Genomic DNA, 23,288 nt, shown 5'->3' on the forward strand with positions numbered 1-23,288 from the left:
TGCCCAATTTCTCCCAGACCTCATTTTCCAATAATTAGATACTTTATATTTTTGCTTTTACTATAAATGATATTTAATATTCACTTTTCTACTATGTATTTGCTTATATATAAATACCCAACAGATTTTTCCAGATCATTATAAATATTTATTATCATTGATTTGAGTAATCTGCAGCAATTTTAGGTTCTCTAGGTAGTCAAAAATATCATCTAGGAAAAATAAGTTGGGATCTTTCTTTTCGATCCCCATTTTTCCTCTTTTCCTTATAATACACCATTAGTTAAAAATTCTAGTTTAGGGTTCAATAATACTGTGATCTTAAGTGATATTGAGTATATTGTGTTCTTGATTGTAGAGAAAAAAACATTTTACCAAAAAATGTGATGTTTACTAGAAATTTTTTAAATTTACTTTTTTATCAAGTTGTTTTAAGTTCCGTCAATTCTTGAGTAGCTAAGATAATTAATCAAGATATTGGTTGAGAATTTTCTCAAGTGCTATTTTATTTAACTTATGGAAAATATGATGATTTTTCATGATCAATTTGTTAATATGGCAAAATCGCTGTTAGGGTTTCTAATTTTAAATAACCAACATTGCATTTTCCTCTTTTGACATGAAACCAAGTTAATTATAAACCCTTTTTAATTCTGGTACCGAGCCCATTTTAACCTTTGACAATATATTGCATATACTCTCTAACTTTTTATTCCTTCTGTCTCTAATTGGGTTTGTGGAAGAGGGAAATTATATTTTTTTCTTTCTTTTTCATTTTTGATACAAGATTGAACCCAGGAGAACTTTATCATGTAGTACATTCCCAGTCTTTTTATTATTTATTTATTTAAATTTTGAAGCAGGTCTTGCTAAGTTGCTTAGATCTCACTACTTTGTTGAGTCTGGCCTTGAACTTTTAATCCTCCTGCCTCAACTTGAGTCATTGGGATTATAGATGCATGCCACTGTGCCTGACCTTTTTATTTTATTTTTGTTTTAGACAGGTAATTAATTGGTTTAAAAATTGGTTAAATGTATAAGCCTTGCATTCTATTTTAGAAAATTTTAAAACTATCTATTCAACTTACTTTACTGTTATACACATCATTACTCTACTTTATTAATCTTTCAATCTATTTTATGAATGGAAATCTGTGACTATTTGTCCAAGGTGATGTTTTAATACCATTGATATACCAAACATGCAGAACGTGTCTATGATGCTTACATTTTTTAAAATTTTTAATTTGTAAAAGTGAGAATATAGTTCCCCACTACCTGAAATCATGCAATTAAGTTCCCACATTTGGAAAATCAGAGGGGTCTGTACTGCAGTGTACAAGGGCTAAGCCTTGTCCTGGGAAAACCACCATCTAGATCATGGTATATCCCCTGCCAGATATATTTGATGCTTACTGTTATGTGTCAACTTGGTTAGGCTTAGTATATGGTTATTCAATCAGATACAGAGCTAGATATTGCTGTGGAGCTAATTTGTGGATGTAGTTAAATTCTACAATCTTGCAACCATAAGTAAAGGTGATTATTCTTGAGAGTGTGGGTGGGTCTTATTTAATCATTTAAATGACCTTAGAACAAAGATGAGTTTTTTCTTGAAAGAAGAAATTCTGCCTCATGACCTCAGCATTGATGCTCACCCAAGAGTTTCCAACCTAACATCTTGTCCTACAGATTTTGAACCTCAGTCACTATCACAGGAACTGATTTCTTTGCTCCCATTGGTTCTATTTCTCTGGGGAAACTTGACTGAAACAAGGTCTCATTCTCTATGTTCCATCTCTGCCCTCCCATCTCCCTCAATTGGGGGCTGCCACAGGTCATAGCCACAGACGGTATCAAGTGATAGACTTTCCTTAGCTTCTCCTCCAAAATTTATCTTTGATCTAGATCCCTCAATAGTGGCAAGCATTTTTCTTTGATAGATCAGAATAGTGAAGCTCCTGGTTCCCAATACGCCAATGCTGCTTATAGAAACCAGGAAAATAGGTACTTCCAGTCTTGCTCACAATTTGACTTTTAACCCCTCAAAGTTGTTTTTATCTTTTTTCTTTTTGAGGCTGGGTATATCTTCTTCCCTAGGCTTTTGTGGAGTCTATACATCAACCTATGCTCCATGTCCTCCTGATTATGTCCACAGTTTCCTGCCTTTATAGATAGAGAAGGACTAGCATTTTTCTCTGTTTTCCAAAATATCACTCTAATTGATTTTCTAAGGAAAAGTCTTTTTTCAGGTTTTCTATTAGAAATGTTCTAAATGAAATTTAGGGTGAATGCTTATAAAGGATATGTCATCTGAAGTAAGAATTTTAGATTACTGTTGGCCAATAAGAGCAGATACACTCTGTTCTCAGTGTGTTTTACCCTTCTACTTACTTCTAATGTCCTGTGTACAGAGTACTATAGTGTAGGCAGCTGTGAATGGATACTGAACACATAACTGAGGATACAGCCTATTTTAAGGATCTTCAAGGTAAGTCTATGTCTATCTGCAAGACAGCGTTCTCCATTTGAAGGGAAGGACAACTATGAACACATCCAGTGAGATCCTCTTAGACTTTTATGATCTGTTTCCTTCAAATGTTTTTCTCATATGGAGTTACTATGGGTAATGATAGAAGATGAAGATAATACACATTTGGGCCTGAAACAAGGGATAAATACCTCTGCAGACAACTTAAAGAAACAAAAGAATCCAGAGATTTCCTCCTAAATGGGGAGGAACCCTGTTAAACAAATGAGCATAGGGTCTATAGCATGAGGATAGAGTGCCAACTCTAGTTCCTAAAACTGAGTCTCAGGAATGCCATCCCTGTAGAAGGCTGACTTGTGGTCACCATACCAGGAAAACCAAGGTGTGGGATTGTTCATCCTAACTCACCAGGGAGCATTTGGCATTGAGACAAGAACTCATCTTGGCTCTTAGGTTTCACTGAAACCTCACCTCAAAACCATAGATCTCTAAAACATATGGAACTATCTTTTCCAAAGTCGCCCACATAACTTATTATAGAAAAGAACTGATCAGATAATATCAAGGTGTTAAAATGGCATCAGCTTTAAAAAGTAGCCATGATTTATGAACTTAGGATACTGGTCTGTATTTATTTTCCTGTTTGATTTTTTTTTAAGAATAAGAATTCAGATATTTTCAATGATCATCAAAATTTTGATGACTTTTCCAATATTTTCCAAAATTTTGACTTTTCCAAAATTTTGATGACCTTCAAATATACTTTCTGTCAAATATATATTTGTTCTCAAATTGTACCATATCTCTTCAAGTTCACTCATTTTCCATCTGTTTATAGCACAAGAATAGCAATCTTTACAAAATAATGTATATTTAAATGAATATGAAAACAAAAATATCTTTTCTATGTTATTTTCAGCTAAATGCATATGTTAGACACATATTGTTCATATTTTCCTGCATATGACAAGAGTATTTTATGATTTAGAATATATTGAATATAATTTTCTTCAAAAAAAAAAAGAAAGAAAAATTATGCTGCCTATCGATTAAAGTATTGGCAATTAGCTAAGGGCAAAATAAATTCAACAGTATAAAAACTAAGAACACAGCATGAAATAACCATATTTAGAAACTGCCAAGGGTAATAGAATTGAGAAATACATTGCTTTTCCTAATTGAATGAATGCATCCACAGTGAGATATGTAAAATCCCCTTTCCTTAATGTGCAGTAGCCACGTGCTCTTTTCTGATAACAAGACCCTCATCTTCAATAATCTGAATTTATATTATTTATAGAGTATCATTTTATTTTGTTTAAATCATGCAAAAACGAGGAAAATATGTGATTTTGTTTTAAATATGTTATACCGCAGTATTAAAAATATGCACAGCTCTGAAATAAAACTCTGAAAAGCCTGAGGTTCAACTTTTCAAGGTGACTATAATCTACATTTTCACCGAACATGAAAATATATAGCGTCATAATGGGTTTCCATGGTAACTATTTTTTATGCTGAAAAATAGCTAATGTATCTCAGAAGAAGATTGCCCTTCATTGGCTTTGGACAAATAACTGAGTCTTTATATTTATCCATTTTAAAAGTTCTTCAGTATGTATTACTCTGATATTTGCTCAATACAACTAAATAGACCCAGGTTGTCACTGACTCTATTTGCCAAGAAGCAGCATGTTGCTAACCAAGCTGGCTATATAATTAAATGATGTAACTAGGAAAGAATAGAGGAGAATTAGCTGTGTTTCAGAACACCAACACAGATTCCCAGACTAGACCTTATGAAATAGGATCAGGCATTAATACTTGAATACTAGGTAAGGAGAGAAGAATCTCTCAGGTGCCAGTGACTCCTAATTGCCATAACAGGTTAATTTTGAGTGTGATATTTATGAACTACAATAAGTAAATAAATTCACATTATTAAAAGATGCAAACAGCACTTTCAGATTTTAATTATCAGTGTTCCAAAAGCCTGATAAGATACTATGGCCCAAACTTTGAGTTTCTTAATCTCTTAATATCTCAGTTGTTCTCATGCAAAATGAAAATAATAATGCTTCTTCTACTTTCTTGATGAGACTACCTTGAGAATAAAATAAGGGATTTAGATAGCTCTTTCTACTAATCAATGTACTCCTCAGTAACCACTTCTGGAAGTGCCTTTTGCTTTCAGGTGACCTGAGTAATTTTACATCTCTCTAATCTAAAGACTTGCTCTCAGGATGCAGAGTCAGTTTTATAATACAGTAGGGGAAAGTTGTCAAAGCAAAGGCCTATAATATCAAGATTGATTGCTTCCAATGATGAGGCAGTTTTCATTTAAGAAACTGTAAGACAATCTTGGCACAGTCAGACATCTGACCTTGTCTCATTAACATTGTGGTATGCATCTCATTGAGATAGTCTCCTTCTTTTTAAAAGGAATATGTTCCCCTCCCTCCATAACACCTTGCTTAGCTGTTTTAAAATATGCTCTCCAATTCTTTAACACTCTCCTTATTCAGAGGTAGGACCTGTGGTTCCTTCTCTTGTCCTCTGGATTAGAGGTGTATAGTGAGGTTCTGAGAGTGGGTATTCAAAGATGATGTGTCACTGAGACACTTGTACTTGGAACATTGAGTTACCATGAAGGTTCTCTAACTGCCCTGTATTCAACCTGCTGTGAACAAGTCATACCCTACAGAGATGGGCTGCTCAGCAACTACTGTCATCTATCATCTCTGGAACAGTCTTTGCTTCCTTCCATCCTAGACTCTAAAACGGGAAAGAAAGAACTTTCAGATCAGCTTAGTAGCAACCTTTGAGTCTTCTTCAACATGGAACAGAAGAAAATGAAAAACTATTTCCTTTGTTCTGTGATGTGAAATTGTGAAATAAAGAAACTTTCAGAAAAAATAACAGTTGATTATAACTAATATCTAGGGTAATTATTAAGTAGCAGTAGTAACAGCTACAGAACTTTTCTCTTCCCAAAGGCAAAATGGTGAGATAGCCAGACTGAAGTAATAATGTTATAGGATAAGACGGTGGTGGTGTGTGTGTATATGTCAGTGGATTATGCATATGCACGAAGTGTAAATATCTTTTATCAACAAAATCAATGCACTAATCTATAAACATGGCCCCTATAATTTTTTACATTCTTCCTATTGAGAGTTGAAATTTACACCCTTTCCCATTATTCTTCTCAGGTTGTGAAAGTGAGATTATGTGGCTTCTGAGTTTGGGTCATAAAAAGTGATGCTACTTTTGCCATGTTTCCCTGGAAACTTGCTTTAAACATTTTGCACCACCATTTAAAACATCTGACTACTTGATTCTACCATGTTGTAAAGGAAACATGCCGGGTGACATTCCCAGCTCAGCTCTGAATCAGCAAGAGCATCAGCAGCCAGCTATATGAGTGTGTGATCCTGGATGGAATTGAGTCCAATCTTAGATGACTTCAGCCTCAGTAGGTTTTCCTAAATTCTGAACAACAGAATTATGAGCATAACTAAAATGATTTTAAGCTGCTAAATTTGAGGTGATTTAGTTATAACATCTTTTCTTTTAAATGACCATACATATTTATTGAAGAATAATATACACACCATAAAGTTCACATGTTAGAATACAGTTTTATGAATTTGGACAATTGCATACACCTGTAAAACTACCAATTTATTAGGTTTTATAGCATTTCAATAATGCTGTCTGGAACTAAAAGCCCTTTTCAGGTAATCGTCGCTTTATTTCCAACTCATCCTCCTCCAACCTCACCCTATTTAATTTGGATAAAAGCCCAGATGTTGGGTTGCTGTATTATAGGGGAGCTCTATCTAGATAGCCTTTGTTCTGAGTTCTATTACCATAGATGAGTTCGATTTTTCAGAAGCACTCTTGAACTCCAATTCCACATCTTACCCTACCCCTAGAAGTTAAGTGAGTGTGTAACTACTTTCTCCAGTACACTAGTTGAATGCCAAGCCCCAAAGGTGAAGAGGGGAAAAGGTTAGGATCATGAATCTCCATACACTTGAGGTCCATGGAACCAGAATTTTATTACACCCAGCTACCGTACCTTATCCCTTTTGTGCACAACCTTTTCTTCACCAATACATCTTAACCATTGTTCTTTGAGTTTAGTGTTTTATTCTTTAAAGAAACAGAAAAAATCAACAACTTCTTCTTATAACCTACAGAGAAAGCAAAATCATCTTGGTGAGCAGGAATTCAGAACAAGTCATTTAGCTGGGTGAAGAATGCTAGCTGATGTGTGTGACGTGTAGAAAAGACCTTGTACATTACACTCAGAGGAGAACTTACTCCATCAGACCTTGATAAATGGCATTGTCCCCTGACTCTCTCATTACTTTTATGACACGTCCCTCATTCTAAAATTCCATTTTTGTAGATTTCATTTAGTTATTCCAGTGTATCCAACTAAGTTCCACTCAAAACTTGGCCTGTGTTTTTGATGTTTATATTTCAAAACATATTTGTTGATGTAATTTCTCAATCTAAAGTTTAACTTTAAAAGGGTGATATTATTTCCTCAGAAATATGTCAACTTTGTTCTTCAAAAGAAAATCACTGGAGAAAAAGGAACATAAAATACCAACACTTTTGCTTCAAGGTAATTGATGACTAATATCAAGAACAGTAGATTGTGATATTAAGTGATTTTAAGATCTTTAATATCTACTATTTAATGACTATATTTTGCTGAGGTTCAGTCTGAAGTCTTAATGCTAATGTGTTTGCATTAGCCTGTGACATATATCCATTTTATCAAACATATAGCATGTAGTAAATTTGTGGTGGTGTTTCAATTTTCACTGCATCTTAATGCAAAAGAGTTGAAAATTGTTCACTAAATGTCTAACAATATTCCCCTCAAGAAACTGTGAGTTTTACTTTGACTACTAAAAGGAAATTTCAATAATCAACAAAGATAACATTAGGTCTCCCTGCCAGTCTGTAAGAATTGGGGCTGTGTGCACTTACCTATAATCTCAGCAACTCTGGGCAGGATAGCAATTTCAAGGCCAGACTCAGCAATGTGGTGAGACTTTGTACCAAAATAAAAAAAAATAAAAAGGTGGAACTGGAAATGTAGCTTAGTGGTAAAGTACCACTGGATTCAATCCCCACCACCACCACCACCACAACAAGAAAAGATTAAAAAAAAATGTGGGTATGGCTACCTCACTTCAATTTCCTTCTTTATAAAATTCAAATTATTGCTTGGTAATTTCATAGTTTTCATTCCTCTGCAGAAATATATTTTAATAAATATGAAGTTTGTACTTAATTTAGAGGAAGATAATCCTGCTTTCCCAGTTTGATTGACATATAATTGACAAATAATAATTGCATATATTTAAATTATACTAAGTAGTGATTTTTTTTTGGGGGGGGGTACTAGGGATTGAACTCAGGGGCACTCAACCACTAAGCCGCATCCCAAGCCCTAATTTGTAGTTCAGTTAGAGACAGAGTCTCCCTGAGTTGCTTAGTGCCTCACTAAATTGCTGAGGCTGATTTGCACTTGGGATTCTCCTGCCTCAGCCTCCCAAGCTGCTGGAATTACAGGAGTGTACCACCACTTTCAGCCCTACTTAGTGTTTTGAAATACATATACATTGTGAAATGATCGCCACATTCTATCTAATTAACTTATCACCTCTAACAGTTTCTTTATATTTTTATGGTAAAAATACTTCAGATTCTCTTTTTTGCAAAATTGAAGTTATAAAGTAACAGTATCATTAACTTTAGCCACCATGGAGTATATTAATTATCCAGAATTTATTCTTTCTGCAAACTGAAACTTTGCCCCATTTAACCAACATCTCTCAATATTCTCCACTCCCTAGGTCCTGGCAGCCATTGTCCTATACTCTTCTTTTTCAAGTTAGACTTTTGTAGATTCTACATGTACATGATATCATATGGAATTTGTCTTGCTGAGTCAAGATGATTTCATTTAGCATAATGTCTCAGTTCATCCGTGATGTTGTAAATGGCAGGATTTCCTTAATTTTTAGAGTTGAATAATATTCTTATTGTGCAAACATATACATTTGTATGTATGTATGTATATGTATATCCATATGTATCACGTTCTTTTTACTAATTCTTCTATCAATGGACTTATGTTGTTTCTATATGTTGGCTCTTATAAATAATGCTGCATTGAACTAGTGCATGTAAATGTCTTTGAAATATTACTTCCATTGTTTTGGGGTATATGCAAAGAAATGGGTTTGTCAAATCATATAGTTGTTCTATTTGAAAGTTTTTTATGAGTACCCATACTGTTTTCCACAATGGCTTTGTAAGTTTCCATTCTACCTAACAGTGTGCAAGGGTCCTCTTTTCTATCACCATTGGCACTCGTTATATTTTGTCTTTTTGATAATAAGCATTTTAACAGGTTTGAGGTGAAATATCATTATTACTAATAATAGCAATAGGGATTAAACCCAGGAGCACTCTTCCATGGATCTAGATTGCCAGTTCTTTTTATTTTACTTTTTATTTTGAGGTAGTCTTCCTAAGTTGCAGAGACTAGCCTTGAACCTGCCATCCTGCTGCCTCAGACTATGTTGGGAGAAATCCTAGTTCTTGGCTCGCAGCAGTTTATGTCTCAAGTGTGTAAACTTGCAGAGAGGAGCATTCCTCTCTGGTCACCTAGGAATGGAAACAACTGCCCCAAGTTGACCTAATGTTACCAAGGGAAACTGTATAGGAACCTGGTGGTCTGATCCCCCATGACACATTGGGATTGGGCATGAAACTTATAAAATATATACCTGTTCTGGCAATAAACAAATTTGCAGGCTGCTCACCACAAGCTGCTTCTGAGTCAGAGTCTGGGGTCTTGACTCCGTGGCCCTTACTTGCACCTGAGCTAGCCTGGCACCCCTACAAACTTCCCCAATCACTGGGATTGTAGGCATGTACCACCATATCTGACTTTGTTATGGTTCTGATTTGTAATTTTCTCATGATTAGTGATGTTGACCACCACTTTATATTTTTTGGTCATTAGTATGTCTTCTTAAATGAAGAAATGTCTATTCAGGATTTTGTCCATTTTGTAAATCAATTATTTGCATTTTTATACTGTTGAGTTAAATTTCTTACACATTTTGAACATTAACACTTCATCAGATGTATTGTTTAGAAATATTTTATCCCTTTCCTTAGGATGTGTAGTCCCCCATGTCAAAGGTCTCCTTTTCTATCTGAAAGTTTTTAGTTTGATGCAATCCTGCTAATCCATTTTTGCTTATGTTGCTTTTTATATACAAAATGCTCATTCTTCAAATCAATTTTAACAATTTTTTCCTTTGTTTTCTTCTAGTATCTTTTAAATTTTAAAACTTATATGTAAGTCTTTAATCCATTTTGAGTTGAATGTGGGAAAAGTGTAAGAAAATGGTCCAATGTCATTGTTCCTCATGTGGAAGTCCAGTTTCATCAATGCCACTTAATGAAGAGAACTTCCTCTTCACTGAGTCCAATTTTGATATATGGGTTTATTTCTGGATTCTCTGTTTTGTTTCATTGATCAATGTATCATCTTATGCCAATACTACAAAGTATTAATTGCTGTAGCTTTGTAAAAATTTTGAAGTTAGTTTTGTTCTTTCGGGCAAAATTGTTCTTGTCATTTGAGATCTTTTGTGGATCCATAGAAATTCTAAGATTTCTGTCCCATTTCTGTGGCAAATGACTGGAATTTTTTATAAAGATCTTGTTGAATTTCTGTATCTGGCAGAATAAAGACGCTGGGACATTTCATGCGCAAACATACGCCATCTCTTAGCAAAAGTCCATAAACATGTTGTCCTGTGTAAACACCATCAATTTATCATATCCAGAAAATATAATGTTAATATAGTTCATAAAATCTACTAAATGTCCTAATGATTTGCATTGTCATTTAAAAAACAATTCCAAGCTGGGTGCAGTGGTGCATGCCTGTAATCCCAGAAGCTTGGGAGTCTGAGGCAGGAAGATCAAGAGTTCGAAGCCAAGCACAGCAAAAGTGAGGTTCTAAGCAACTCAGTGAGATCCTGTATCTAATAAAAAATGCAAAACAGGGCTGGAGATATGACTCAGTGGTTCAGTGCCCCTGAGTTCAATCCCCAGTACCAAAAAAATGAAAATAAAATTTAAAAAAATAAAAATCAATCCTGGATTCATTAAGAAATTATCAGTCATAGTTTATTTAGTTTTTATTACTTTCTTGTTTCTTTTATCTAGAATAACCTCCGCCCCCACGCCTTTTTCCTGCCTTTAATGCCAGGATCATAAGTGTTTTTTTTTTTTTTTTTTAATTTGAAAAATGCAATTTCTATTCATTTGATTATCTCATGATTTCAATCAGGCTAACATTTTTGTAAGGAAGAATAGGCAAGAATATACACAGGTGAACTATTTTTTTGGAAGGCCCCTAGAATTGTTTCCTTCCAGACAGGTTCTTGCAATACCTCTAGCTCTGGGAAAAGGGAGTGGGATTTTTCTGGTCTTTGTAGTGATCTGACAAGGTTTCTAGCCCTGTGCCTGAGTTTAGCACTTCAGGGGTTCTGCCCACAATTGGCAGGTCAGCCTGAACCTCCACTGTTGATTGGTCCTGTAGTTAACCTCATTTTTTCCCCTTTATTAGCTAGAATCAACCCAAAATGATTTTTCAATTTTTTGGTCCCATGGACAAAGCAAGGTGGTAAATTCAGAAATAAATTAATAAATAAATTTAATCAGCTAAGCTTCTAGAAAAAATATACACACTCACCCTTTCAGTTTCCTCAATCCTCAAACGGATTTTCAACTGAGCAAAGGTTGGCTTTCTTCTTGTCTATCAAAAGTAAATTGTTCTTGAGAATTTCATTACTCACTTTTGTGTTGGTAAACTCAGTATGTATCCTCTTTTTACTCCTCAACTGGCTAGCTCTCTTGAGTCTATGTTTTTTCTTTCTATTTTCATAATTGACCTCTTAGTTCTGGCTTGCGTTAGTTTTCCCTTTAACCATTTCAATTGTCTCTCTTCTCACCTAATTGCCCATGGGTTCACCCCTCTCTCATACATCCTCTGTCCTCACAATATAATCCCAACACCATAACTCCCCTACTTAATATATGGCTGGAGGCTCCATGGTAAAATCTGAAATCACTTGTAGTACATAGAAGTCATTAAAAACTTACTTCTGTCTTCAGAACTCACCCAATAACCACTTTACATTTATACTTTGGCACGATAACATCTGTGCTTCCCAAATCTTGTCATAGTTCTATAATACCTCCGTGTGTTTTTTGTGATGTTTTCCAATATGCTTGGGAATATCTGACTTTTCCCCTGTCTTGCCTTCTTTTTCTTTTTCAGGTTTTACTTCAAATAAGATACAACACCAAATACAAGAAATATGTTATACCTTCCTTCATTTCATGAATCCTGAGCTGCATGTTTGCATCTTCAAAAATGCGTATGCCAAAACCTTAGCTGGTAATGGAATTGGGAAGTAGAGGCTTTGGAAGGTGTTTAGATAGAGATGAGGTCGTGAATGTGGAGCCCCATGATGAAATTCACGTCATTAAAAAAAATCTATAGCTTGCTCTCACTGATATGTGAAAATAAGAAAATATCCCTCTCTTATCCAGGAAGAGGACCTTCACCAAGAACCTGACCATACTGGCACCCAGGAATCAGGTTGGTGAGAAATAAGTGTCTGTTGTTTAAGACACCCTGTATGTGCTATTCTGGCACAGCAGCCCTAAATAAGCCACCAGAAAGCCATAGATGTTACTGTTCAATATTGCATTTTTCACTTAAAATAAAGTTTATCAGAATAAGCTCTTTGTGTATTTACTTATTAATGAATTAATTCTTTAGGAAGGGAACTGCAGCAGGGTGTGGTTTTGAAATCAAACACAGTGTAAATTTTATTTATTTATTATTTATTTATTATCTTGCCACAGTGATTATTCAACAGGCTTGTTATTCTTAAAGACTTACACTGTTGAAAGCAACAGTATAGATTTTCAACATACAAACACTGAATTTATGAATGTATTTGAAGATATGTTGCATTCACGTATCATGGCATCAGGTTATGAAATTCTCATTGTAGTGAAAGAAGCACACTTCTCATTTCCCATTGAATAAATTATTAGAAAGCAAAGGTATTGCTAGATCAAAAATATATTAAAATGTTCTAGCGATAACATGGAGTCTAACTTCCGGGAGGATAGAAAGAAGGATCTGGAATAACATCAGTTCAGAATATTGACTTTATCTTCCAACTGAACTCAGATGAAGTGCTTCCTATGGAAGTTACAGGGGAAGAAATTCTGTTTGAAGTGCTCAAAATTCCTAACTACTCAAAAACTTTTGGAATACATGATAGTTCTTCTCAGGAGATGGTCTCACCTTTTGACTAGATAATGAATATTATCATTCTTTATAAGATTATTTTCTGCACTTTAAGAAGCTAAAACTTTGAAAATGTTTTATTATCATGACATAAAAAATCAGAATATGTGTGTGTGTGTGTGTGTGTGTGTGTGTGTGTGTGTGTTTGTGTGTGTACAGTATATTCTGAAAATACACTGATTATATTTTCTTAAATCAGAGGAAATTTTCCCAGGCAGGATCATTAAACCTCACACAAAGCTGAAAATATTCATGTAGGCATACAGAGACTCATGAAGACAGACTTTTAGCTATACTCATAAATGATATGAATGAAAAGTCGTACAGAATTCCTGTTCTTCAATTAGGAACAGAATTAAAATCCCCTCTTCAGGAGAATGGCCACAGCTCAGAAACAGAGCTCTTACCTGGCATGAGTGAAATCCTAGGTTCAATGCAAAAATAAAATAAAATAAAGTCTGTTTAGAAACTTTCAGTAAATGATATCTTTAAATAAATCTTATCATACCACGGTATATAATTGATGAGTGAAACAGCTTAGCTGTGACATTTGATAAAAGGTACATGTTTTTTCCTTGTCAATTTTTCTTTAATGTCCACCCAAAATTTTGAGTCATTTGTAAATACTTGTCATCACCAGGGCGGTCAGGCAGGTCTATGGAAGCTGAAGATTGTTTTCTTTTATGATGCCAGAAAAAGTTTCTGGTTTGGAGATTAAGCCAACCAACTGGTGGGATTGCTGTACACTGCTGATTATTCCACTCAGTTATAGAGCCCAGAGGAAAACCTAGTCCTTCTTTACAGACAAAAATATTATTCAAACACCCACTGCCCTATCCACAGGTCATTATTGTTGAGGTATCTTCTTGATCATTTCAAGGGCTTGCAAGGCATTTCTTTTTATATTAATAGCACATTGATACATAAAAGTTGGTTCTAGAGTTTTTCATGCTTATTATTATGTCAATCTTCTTACAACCTTATTCTAAATCATTTTTATGAATGCTAGGTATGTCAAATACTCTCTTCCCCATCTTCTTATTTAATTTTTCCAAACAGGTGTCACTATTTCTATAGGGTTCCAAAATATGGAGACTTACGATGAATAACAAAGTAGGTAAAACCAGTGAGAGAAACAAGTAAAGAGAGGAAAGCATTTTAAATAAAAAGTCAACTTTTTTCTATTTTGTGTCTATTTTGGTTAGTACATCTATATACTGGTTTAGTCTGTTTGGACTGTTCTACTAAAGTACCATAGACAGGGTGGTGTATATAGAACACTATTTATTTCTCAGTTCTGGAAGTCAGACATCCAAGATAAATTGCCAGCATGGTTGCTGTCTTGGTGAGGGTCCTCTGTTCTGTAGACCCCTGTTTTCTCCCTGCATCCTTATGAGGTAAAAAAGGGATGAGAGAGCTCTCTGTAGTTACTTTTATAAGGACCCTAATCCCACTCGAAAGGATTATCCCAGCTTCATGATCAATGAAGCTCAGGGATCCCACCTTGGAATATCCTCACAATGGGATCAAGGCCTCAACGTATGAATTTCTTGGGAGTAGGGCACAAGCACTCAGTCCATTGCACTTACATAAGAATTTCTTTAGAGCGGTGTCTTTCTTTGGGGTAATTGATTTGAGGATATTTAACAAATCTTTCATCTTATTCTTTTGATTAACTATGAAGCTTCCATTCATGGTGATTCTGGAAAGTTAAATATTTAACTCAGTAGTGATCATAAGATTTTTTTCTTTTTATTTTACCTTAGTCACAGGGTGAATTTGTTTTTCTTTTGTCTCTGAATCAATTTGTTGACAGTTGATTTTTTATTATATTGGCAAATAGATCTATGTTTAGCCTAACTATCTCTGGGGATCAGAGAGGTGGAAGCATATTGACCAAGGATCTCAAAATATGTGTTAAATTCATATCATCCTCTTTTATTAATTAATTAATTAATCAATTAACCTGAGAAAGCAAAGCATTTTGTTGCTCTGGAACTAACACTAATCATAACCCTGTTCAATATTCTAAAAGAAATTATTTATGGAATTTTATTAAAGAGGCCTAGAGCACATTTGTAGCTTTGACTTTTTTTAGGATTGCCTTCTAGGAAGAAAAAAAAACTGCAAAATGGAAAGAAGATGTGATGAGGGCTCTAGAATTAACAGAATTTTAAAGTTCATTTTACTTTTATAATCCAGGATATTCTCATAATTCTACTACAAAAAAAAAAGTATGATGGAGCTGTGAATATAGCTCAGTTCGTAGAGTCCTTGCCTGTCAAACAGAAGGCCCTAGGTTCAAACCCCAGCATTGCAAAAAAAATAAATAAATAAAGATATATGATGATTAGTAATATATTAAATATTGGTTGCTGAAAATTGTGGAGATATAACAGAAGTTAGCAAAAATTTTAACTGGCTCACAAGGGCTTCAAATGATCAAAATATAAAAACTGAAAAAAATTGGACTATAGTTTCTCCATTCTCTTCAAAATTCCTAAAACAAAGAAGAGATGCTTTAAAAATTTTAAAAGAGCAAAACTGTTTTAGTCAGCTTTTTTGTTGCTGTGACCAATAGACCTGACAAGAACACTTAGAGCACTCAGAGGAGGAAAAATTTATTGAGGGCTCATGGTTTCAGAGGTTCAATGAATAATCAGCAAACTCTATAGCTCTGAGTCCAAGGGGAGGCAGAGCAACATTGTTGGAGGGGCACGGTGGAGGTAAGCAACTCAGGACATGGCAAGATGAAGCACAGAGAGAGCTCTACTCAGTTTGGACAAAAATATAAATCCCAAAGGTACACCCCCAGTGAGCTACCTCCTCCAGCCACACCCTATTTGCCTACAGTCATCACCCAGTCAATTAGTATTAGTGGATTAATCCACTGATTAGTTTACATATCTTATAACCTAATCCTGCTTTAAACTTTCTTGCTTTGTCTCACACATAAGCTTTTGGGGACAGCCTTATATACAAGCCACACACACACACACACACACACACACACACACTCACACACACACAAAGCCCTGATAACTTCTTGGAATACAATGATAGGAATCATTAAGGAGAAGAAAACTTGAAACCATCTGAGAGGCAGAAGGTAGGAAGAGTCTAGATTGAATAGGGAACCTGCAGCACAAATGTACCTAAATAAGTATAGCTGCAAAATGGTACCAGGAAAAAGAGAGCTCCATGCCTGACACATGTCAGTCATGCATCATTTACAGCGTCATTAATTGGGGTAATGAGGAAGACGAATTCACATCTTTGAAATATCTCTCAACATTCATGCACCAGTGTGGTCTCTGGTCACTTCAATTCTACCTGATTCTTGAATTGGGAAGCAGGTAAAGGAAGAAAGGCACATACTAAATGCCTGGCCATTGCAAATAAAACCATGGGCACTCAAAACTCAAAGAAGAAAAGGTAAAATCACTTCCTTTCACTGACTGAATATTTGTCTTCTCCCAAAATTCATATATGGAAAGCCTACCTGGGTCTAGAGTCTTCATGATTGTCATTAGTGTTCTTATGAAAGGGAACCAAGAGAGTCCCCTCGCAGTCTTCCTACCAGTGAGAATTTAGGGAGAAGACAGCAATATGCAAATCAGAAGACAGCCCACCTCCGAACTCCAATCTGTTTGTACCTGATCTCAGACTTCCACCCTCCAGGACTGTGAAAAAAAAAAATTATGTTCTTCATAAGAGAAAGTACAAAACAAAATGTAAGTACTTGGTTTTAGTGGAAGACAGTCAGTTGATAGCTATTGTTGTATTCTTCCCACCAATTTCACTATAAAGTTTGAAGTCACCAGATCAGCCCTGCACTCTGCTCCCTCCTCACAGACACTCAGAGCAAGAAGAGTTGGGATGTGTGGGGACAGGAGAATCCAGCTATAGAAATAAGCATGCAATCAACAATTTGTAAACATGTAGGAAAAGCCCACAGCATGAAAAGTAAAGAAACTTAATAAGTGAAGGCTCCATTGTCATAAACAATGAAATCTAACAGATGTTAACATTTTATTATTTTAATATTCTCAGGAAAATGGAAAAGAACACTGGATTAATATAAAAACTCAACTTGTGATTTACACACACACATACACACACACACACACACACACACACACATACACATGCAACTTCAAATTGAGAAGACTTATCCAAAAACTAATGGAATAGAATTTGTTGAATTAAGAAATACATTAATCCCATACGAGGGCCTATTTAAGGCAAAGATTTCACAAAGCACGCACACATTCCCTGTTCCCTCACTGAGAACACCATTAAATCCATTGTAGCAAAACTTAAAAGTACCAAAAAGATTGAAATTTCTAAAAGTTTGTATCTGGAGTGAATAGTGGAAGTGGGGGGTTCAAATGAATGGGAGATGAACAGGAGTTAGTTTATTATTCAACCTCTGCTATTTACCGAATAGTTATGTGACCCTAAATTTCATATGTTGAAGTCCCAACCCTCAGCATGATGGAATCTGGAGATGAGGCCTTTGGAGGTTATTAGGTTTAGAAAAAGTTGTGAACTCCATGATGGTACTAATTGTCTTTGTAAGTACAGGAAGAGAGCAGAGCTTTATGAGGACTAAGTGAGAAGATGTGTTCAAGCCACAAAGGGGACCTTTCCAAGAACCCAAGCAGGCTGGCCCACTCCTATTTTGAGGAAGTAGATTTCTATTGTTTAAGCCACTGGATCTATAGTGTTTTGTTATGGTCATCCCATTTAAGACAAGCTCACTCCCACTGTACACTCCACATGAAGTCAACAGAGCAGTAGATTAACATTTGTAAAGAAAAGTAACTTTAAACACATCTGTAACAGTTACAAATTTGGTGAAATGAAGACATTTCAGATACACAGGTATTCCCAAAGTTTACTTCCTCCACGACCCATCTCAAAATATCATCAGAGAATTGTGGTAGTGTGGTTGCATGACATTGCAAATGTAATTAGGGGTAATAAATTGTACAGTTAAAAAGGGTCAAAAGAGAAAAAAGTTTAGGTTATATCTGCTTTACCATAATGAAAAATGTTTCTAGATCATTAATTCAAATTAGAGAAAAATATGAACCTAAAAGAGGAATGAATGAGGCAATGCTGAGGAATCAACGTAGAATAATTAAACCCACTTATCTCAGAATATGTAAAGCAATACAGGAAAATTAAGGAGGGTAAGAAAAGGATAGAGAATTATATCATAATTTAAAGACTTTATGTAATAAAGACATATTGAACTTTTTACCCACTAACACATGCAGTAAATTTTACCCAAGCAAATGTAAACACACAAAACTGACCATGTACTAAACCACAAAGGAAGACAAACATTACTTCAAAGTTGATACTATGCTCTCTATGCCGAATGGTAACGTGATAGTATGCCTATAGGTTAGTAATCAAAATTAGCTAAATATGTATATATCTGGAATAAGCATACATATGCACCAAGCTCTAAATAATTTTCATGTAAAGAAGAAATTAATTAGAAATTACAATTATCTTAAAAATATCATATGCAGAACAAGAAAAATATAAAAAATACATAGCCCTTTAAATTAATAAAATGGCCTCAAAAATCGAACACCTGATAGGTGAACTATAGAATACATTAAAATGGCAATAAAAAATCTACACTTTAAAAGTTAACAGACACAGCTGTTTTAAGAACAAGTGATATCTAAGTCTCAAGGAACAAATATCTCCTACCTTGTAAAATAATGTTTAGAACAGATAAAACAGAAAAGGTGGGAAGCACTCCGAGTCATTTTGTGAAGCATCTATTTAAAGACAACTTTACTGTTGTCTTGGGACTTGGACAGACAGAGAAACTGGAGGACAAGAGTTGCCAGACTGTCATGCAGACCTTGATGGCATACTGTGAACACAGGAGGAAGATTTAGCTGCTACCCAACTTCACACCTTAACTTTGCAGGTCGGTAGGCTGGGTGGATGCATCCTCTAGCAAGAATCCCTTGGGAGAGCATTATTGGCATATCCTTCCCCCGCTCCCCATCCCAAAGGAAAGCTCTGGAAGCCTGGTGTGAACATGCAGCAGACTGGAGCACTCGGGACGCTGGCAGGGTTGGCGGGAATTGATGAGTTAAGGGTGCATGTGTTTCTCTGTGGGTTGAAAGATGCAAGATTGGAAGATGAGCCTTAGCCAACCTGAAAATCATCCCTCAAGAAGGACATCTGAAGGAGTGAGGTGTGGATAGATGAGAGTCTGTAAAGAGGGAATGTGGAAAGCCAGGTACCACCAGGTAATAAGGAGCCAGCCAGGGGGAGGCATCTTCTGCATCAGAAAACAGCGGTGTGTATTCATAACAGTGCAAAATCTAAGAGTCAATTATCACTGCCCACTGCCTGCGGAGGCAATGATAACGCATACGCTTCCTTTTCACACGAACAAAAAAGCCCAAAAAACAAAGACCAACAAACGACGAACGACGAACAATGCCCAACAAACAATGCTCCTTATTCGAGGAAGTGTCTGGGTTATATAGCAAGCATAAGCCAATCAGAATCAGCCTGAGATCAGTCTCTAGGCAGTTACAAGAATCACCTCATATACAGCAGCCAATCAGAGTTACTGAGCATGTGGGGAGAGCATGATAACAATGTAATACAATAAGGGCAACAAGAGGGCACGCAGCGAGCATGAGTCAGCAGTGTTAGCTGTTTGTTGCAAACCAGGGGCCCCAGACTGAGGTCCTCGATGTTGCAAACTGGGCCACCCCGGCTCAGTGCCAGACTAGGGTGGGGTCCGCGGTACCCAGACAGTCAATGAAAGCACTACACACAAGGAAAAGGCGGAATGCACATATCTATCCCCCAGATGACCTGATGCCAGATGAAAATCAGCAAGAGCCTTGGAAGACTTTGTTCTTTCCCCTGAATCCTTTCTACTCCCTAGCCCTGACCCTGGAGAGACCTCAAAAGGGAGGAAACTGGAGGAAGAGGACATAGATCAAGGAAAAGAGAAAGAGAAATGGGCCACTCCCCGCACCCACTTTTGAATCAAATAAGGGAGTATAGCATTGTCATGAGGCCAAACTGCACCAAGAATTAGGGATGATCTCCCACCACGTAAATAACCTGGTACATTAGAGGTTGCACACAAAGTCGCCCTGAACCATTTTATAATCACACCATTACCACTCCCAGCTCCCTCAGCGTACTGATGATACTGCACACCTTGATTATCAAAGTTAAGATAGCACAGAAAAGAAATAGTAAGAATATTCCCCAGAACAAACACTAATAAATGAAATGTTAAAAGAATAGCTCTAGTGAGGTATCCTGTTATAAAAAGATGCGTCAAGAGCAGAGGCGATGGACATGTCTACCTGTGCCTGTGCATTCTCCCTGCCTGCTCTACACGGTGACATGGGGAGTAATGTTTTTCATTCTTTTATCTCAAGGTGCATATTAACAAGGTAGAAATTATACAGTAAAGGACTGCGGCTCCATGAAAGCTTGAACTTCTCTTTCTTACCAATTATGCCTTTTAAATGACTGTTCCGTCTCTATATTTCCCTTATCGTTTTGTTATAACTTGTGAATATTATGATTACATAGCTCTTTGAAATTTTCCTGAACATTAACTTAGTCACAAATCCTTTGGATGAGTTTAGATATCATGCTAAGTGAGATAAGCCAATCTCAAAAAACCAAAGGACGAATGATATCGCTGATAAGTGGATGATGATACATAATGGGGCGTGGGAGGGGTTAGTGTTAGGGTTAGAGTGAGGGTTAGGGAGGGGGGCAAGAATGGAAGAAGGAGGGACTGTATAGAGGGAAAAGAGGGATGGGAGGGGTGGGGGGGAGGGGAAAAATAACAGAATGAATCAACCAACATCACCCAATGTAAATTTATGATTACACAAATGGTATGCCTTTACTCCATGTACAAACAGAGAAACAACATGTATCCCATTTGTTTACAATAAAAAAAAGAAATCATAGATTTTAACCCCCAAAATATTTCCATTTCCAATTTTAAATGTATACTTACCCAGTCATGATATTTTAGCATAGATTTATTTTTCTCTACTGTAATTGCTGAGAAGACTTAATTGTTAAAGGAATCATTTTAAAGGTACATGCTATTTTTGTAGGTCCAAATTACAAAAAAACAATATTTTGTGATTGCAATCTGTAACACATACACCTTTAAAACAGACGGCAATTTTTTATGTGTGCAAGTTTACTTTAAAATCTTATTTAAATTTATAACATTATAAAAAGAGCAGAAAATAGAGATTTCAGTATTCTTGGCAAATGAGATAAAGATCTCTGAGATAAAACATATCTCTTTTACTCAAGTCTGAAACTGAGTTTGAAATTCAGGTACTTTCATCGGAGAAATATTATGTCAATTTTTTTTTTTCTTTTGAGGGGGGTATATGGGATTCATTTTGCTATTTTTTACTTTTTAAATTTTTTAAACTTATTTTAAAAAAATTTAAGTTTATAGTATATTATAATTACACATAATACTGGGGTTTATATGACATATTATAAAAATATAACATGACTTGCTCCATTACTTTTGCCAATATTTCCCCTTTCTCTCCCCTCCTCTCTCCATCTGATCCCCTTCCTCTGGTATATTGGTCTTCCTTCAATTTATTTACTTTTTTAAATGGGTGTATCGTAATTATACGTAAAAGTGGGAGTCTCTGTGATGGATTCACGTGTGACCCAGCATGATTTGGTCAGTTTCATTCTGCTGTTCTTCCCCTTTCCCATCCCTCTTTCCCTCCTTCCCTGAGTCCCCTAACCTATTCTACTGTTTTCCCTTCTATTTTCATGGAATCCCTTCTATTTTTTCCTTATTTCTCACTAGCTTCAGCCTATGATGCTTGCCTTTCTGGAACTGACTAATTTCATTGTAGTTTGACATACTGAAAATACAAAAGTATTTTAAATTTTCAGATAATAACTATTCACATAAGAAATTCAAACAGATCAACAAGGATTCAGCAAAGGGGCTATAAAGAAAATCCATCACAGAAATTTAATATTGTTCCTCAAATATCAAGCACAAAAAGTAACAGAAAAAAATTCCAAAAGTTTCTTGTACCAAGTAATAAGACTTTAAAATACTTAAGAATCAATATAAACATAATAAAAATGTGAAATTCTTAAAGTGTTAACTGAAGGAAATTTTTAAGAAAATTGAATTAATGGGATAATACTGTCATCATAAAGAAGATGATGGACTATAAATTATTGAACAATTATCCAAATATAGTCACAGAACTTGACAGAATGATCTAAAAATGCATATAATGCTGTTACTATATAAGTGTATGGAGTATATCTTCCCATTTTTTTTGATTGTATATGCTGTGGATTTACAATGGTTGTTTATTCATATACGAACATACGAAAGTTGTGTCCTATCCTTTACTGTCTTTAACATTCCATTTCCTCCTCCCACCCCCTACATCCCCCTGTCCAATCCAGTGATCCTCTACTCCTCCCACTCCAACAGTTACCCTGCCCATTGAGAGTCAGCATCTCCCTATATCAGAAAGAACATTCAAACTTTGGTTTTGGGGATTGGCTTATTTCACTTAGCATGATATTCTCCAACTCCATCCATTTACCTGAAAATGCCATAATTTTATTCTTCTTTCTGACTGAATAGTATTCCACTGTGTATATATACCATGGTTTCTTTATCCACTCATCTATTGAAGGGCTTCTAGGTTGGTTCCACAATCTAGCTGTTGAGAATTGAGCTGCTATAAACACTGATGTGGCTATATCTCTGTAGCATACTAATTTTAAGTCCTTTTTGTTTAAAACAAGGATTGTGATAGCTGGGTCCAATGGTGGATCCATTCCAAGTTTTCTGAGGAATCTCCATATGGCTTTTCAGAGTAGCTGTGCCAATTTGCAATCCCACCAGCAGTATATGAGTGTACCTTTTTCCCCTCATCCTCACCAACACCTATTAGTGCTTGTATTCTTGATAATAGCCATTCTAATTGGAGTGAGATGAAGTCTTCGGGTAGTTTTGATTTGCAATTCTCTAATTACTAAAGATGCTCAACATTTTTTCATGTATTTGTTGATCACTTGTATATATTCATCTTTGAAGTGACTGATCAGTTTCTTAGATAATTTATTGATTGGGTTATTTGTATTTTGGGTGCTAATTTTTTGAGTTCTTCATAAATTCTGGAGATTAGCACTGTATCTGAAATATGTGGTAAAGATTTTCTCCCACTCTGTAGGCTCTCTCTTCACATTTTTGATTATTTCCTTTGCTGAGAAAAAACTTTTTAGTTTGAATCCATCCATTTATGATGG

General features: G+C 35.6%; 1 pseudogene; it reads right to left on the reverse strand.

Moving 5' to 3' along the window:
* Positions 1-1,255: 1,255 nt before the first annotated feature.
* Positions 1,256-1,407, reverse strand: LOC124978416 (uncharacterized; annotated as a pseudogene).
* Between the last annotated feature and the right edge of the window lie 21,881 nt (positions 1,408-23,288).

The sequence above is a fragment of the Sciurus carolinensis genome, chromosome 2, assembly GCF_902686445.1.
Source record: "Sciurus carolinensis chromosome 2, mSciCar1.2, whole genome shotgun sequence".
NCBI lineage: Eukaryota > Metazoa > Chordata > Mammalia > Rodentia > Sciuridae > Sciurus > Sciurus carolinensis.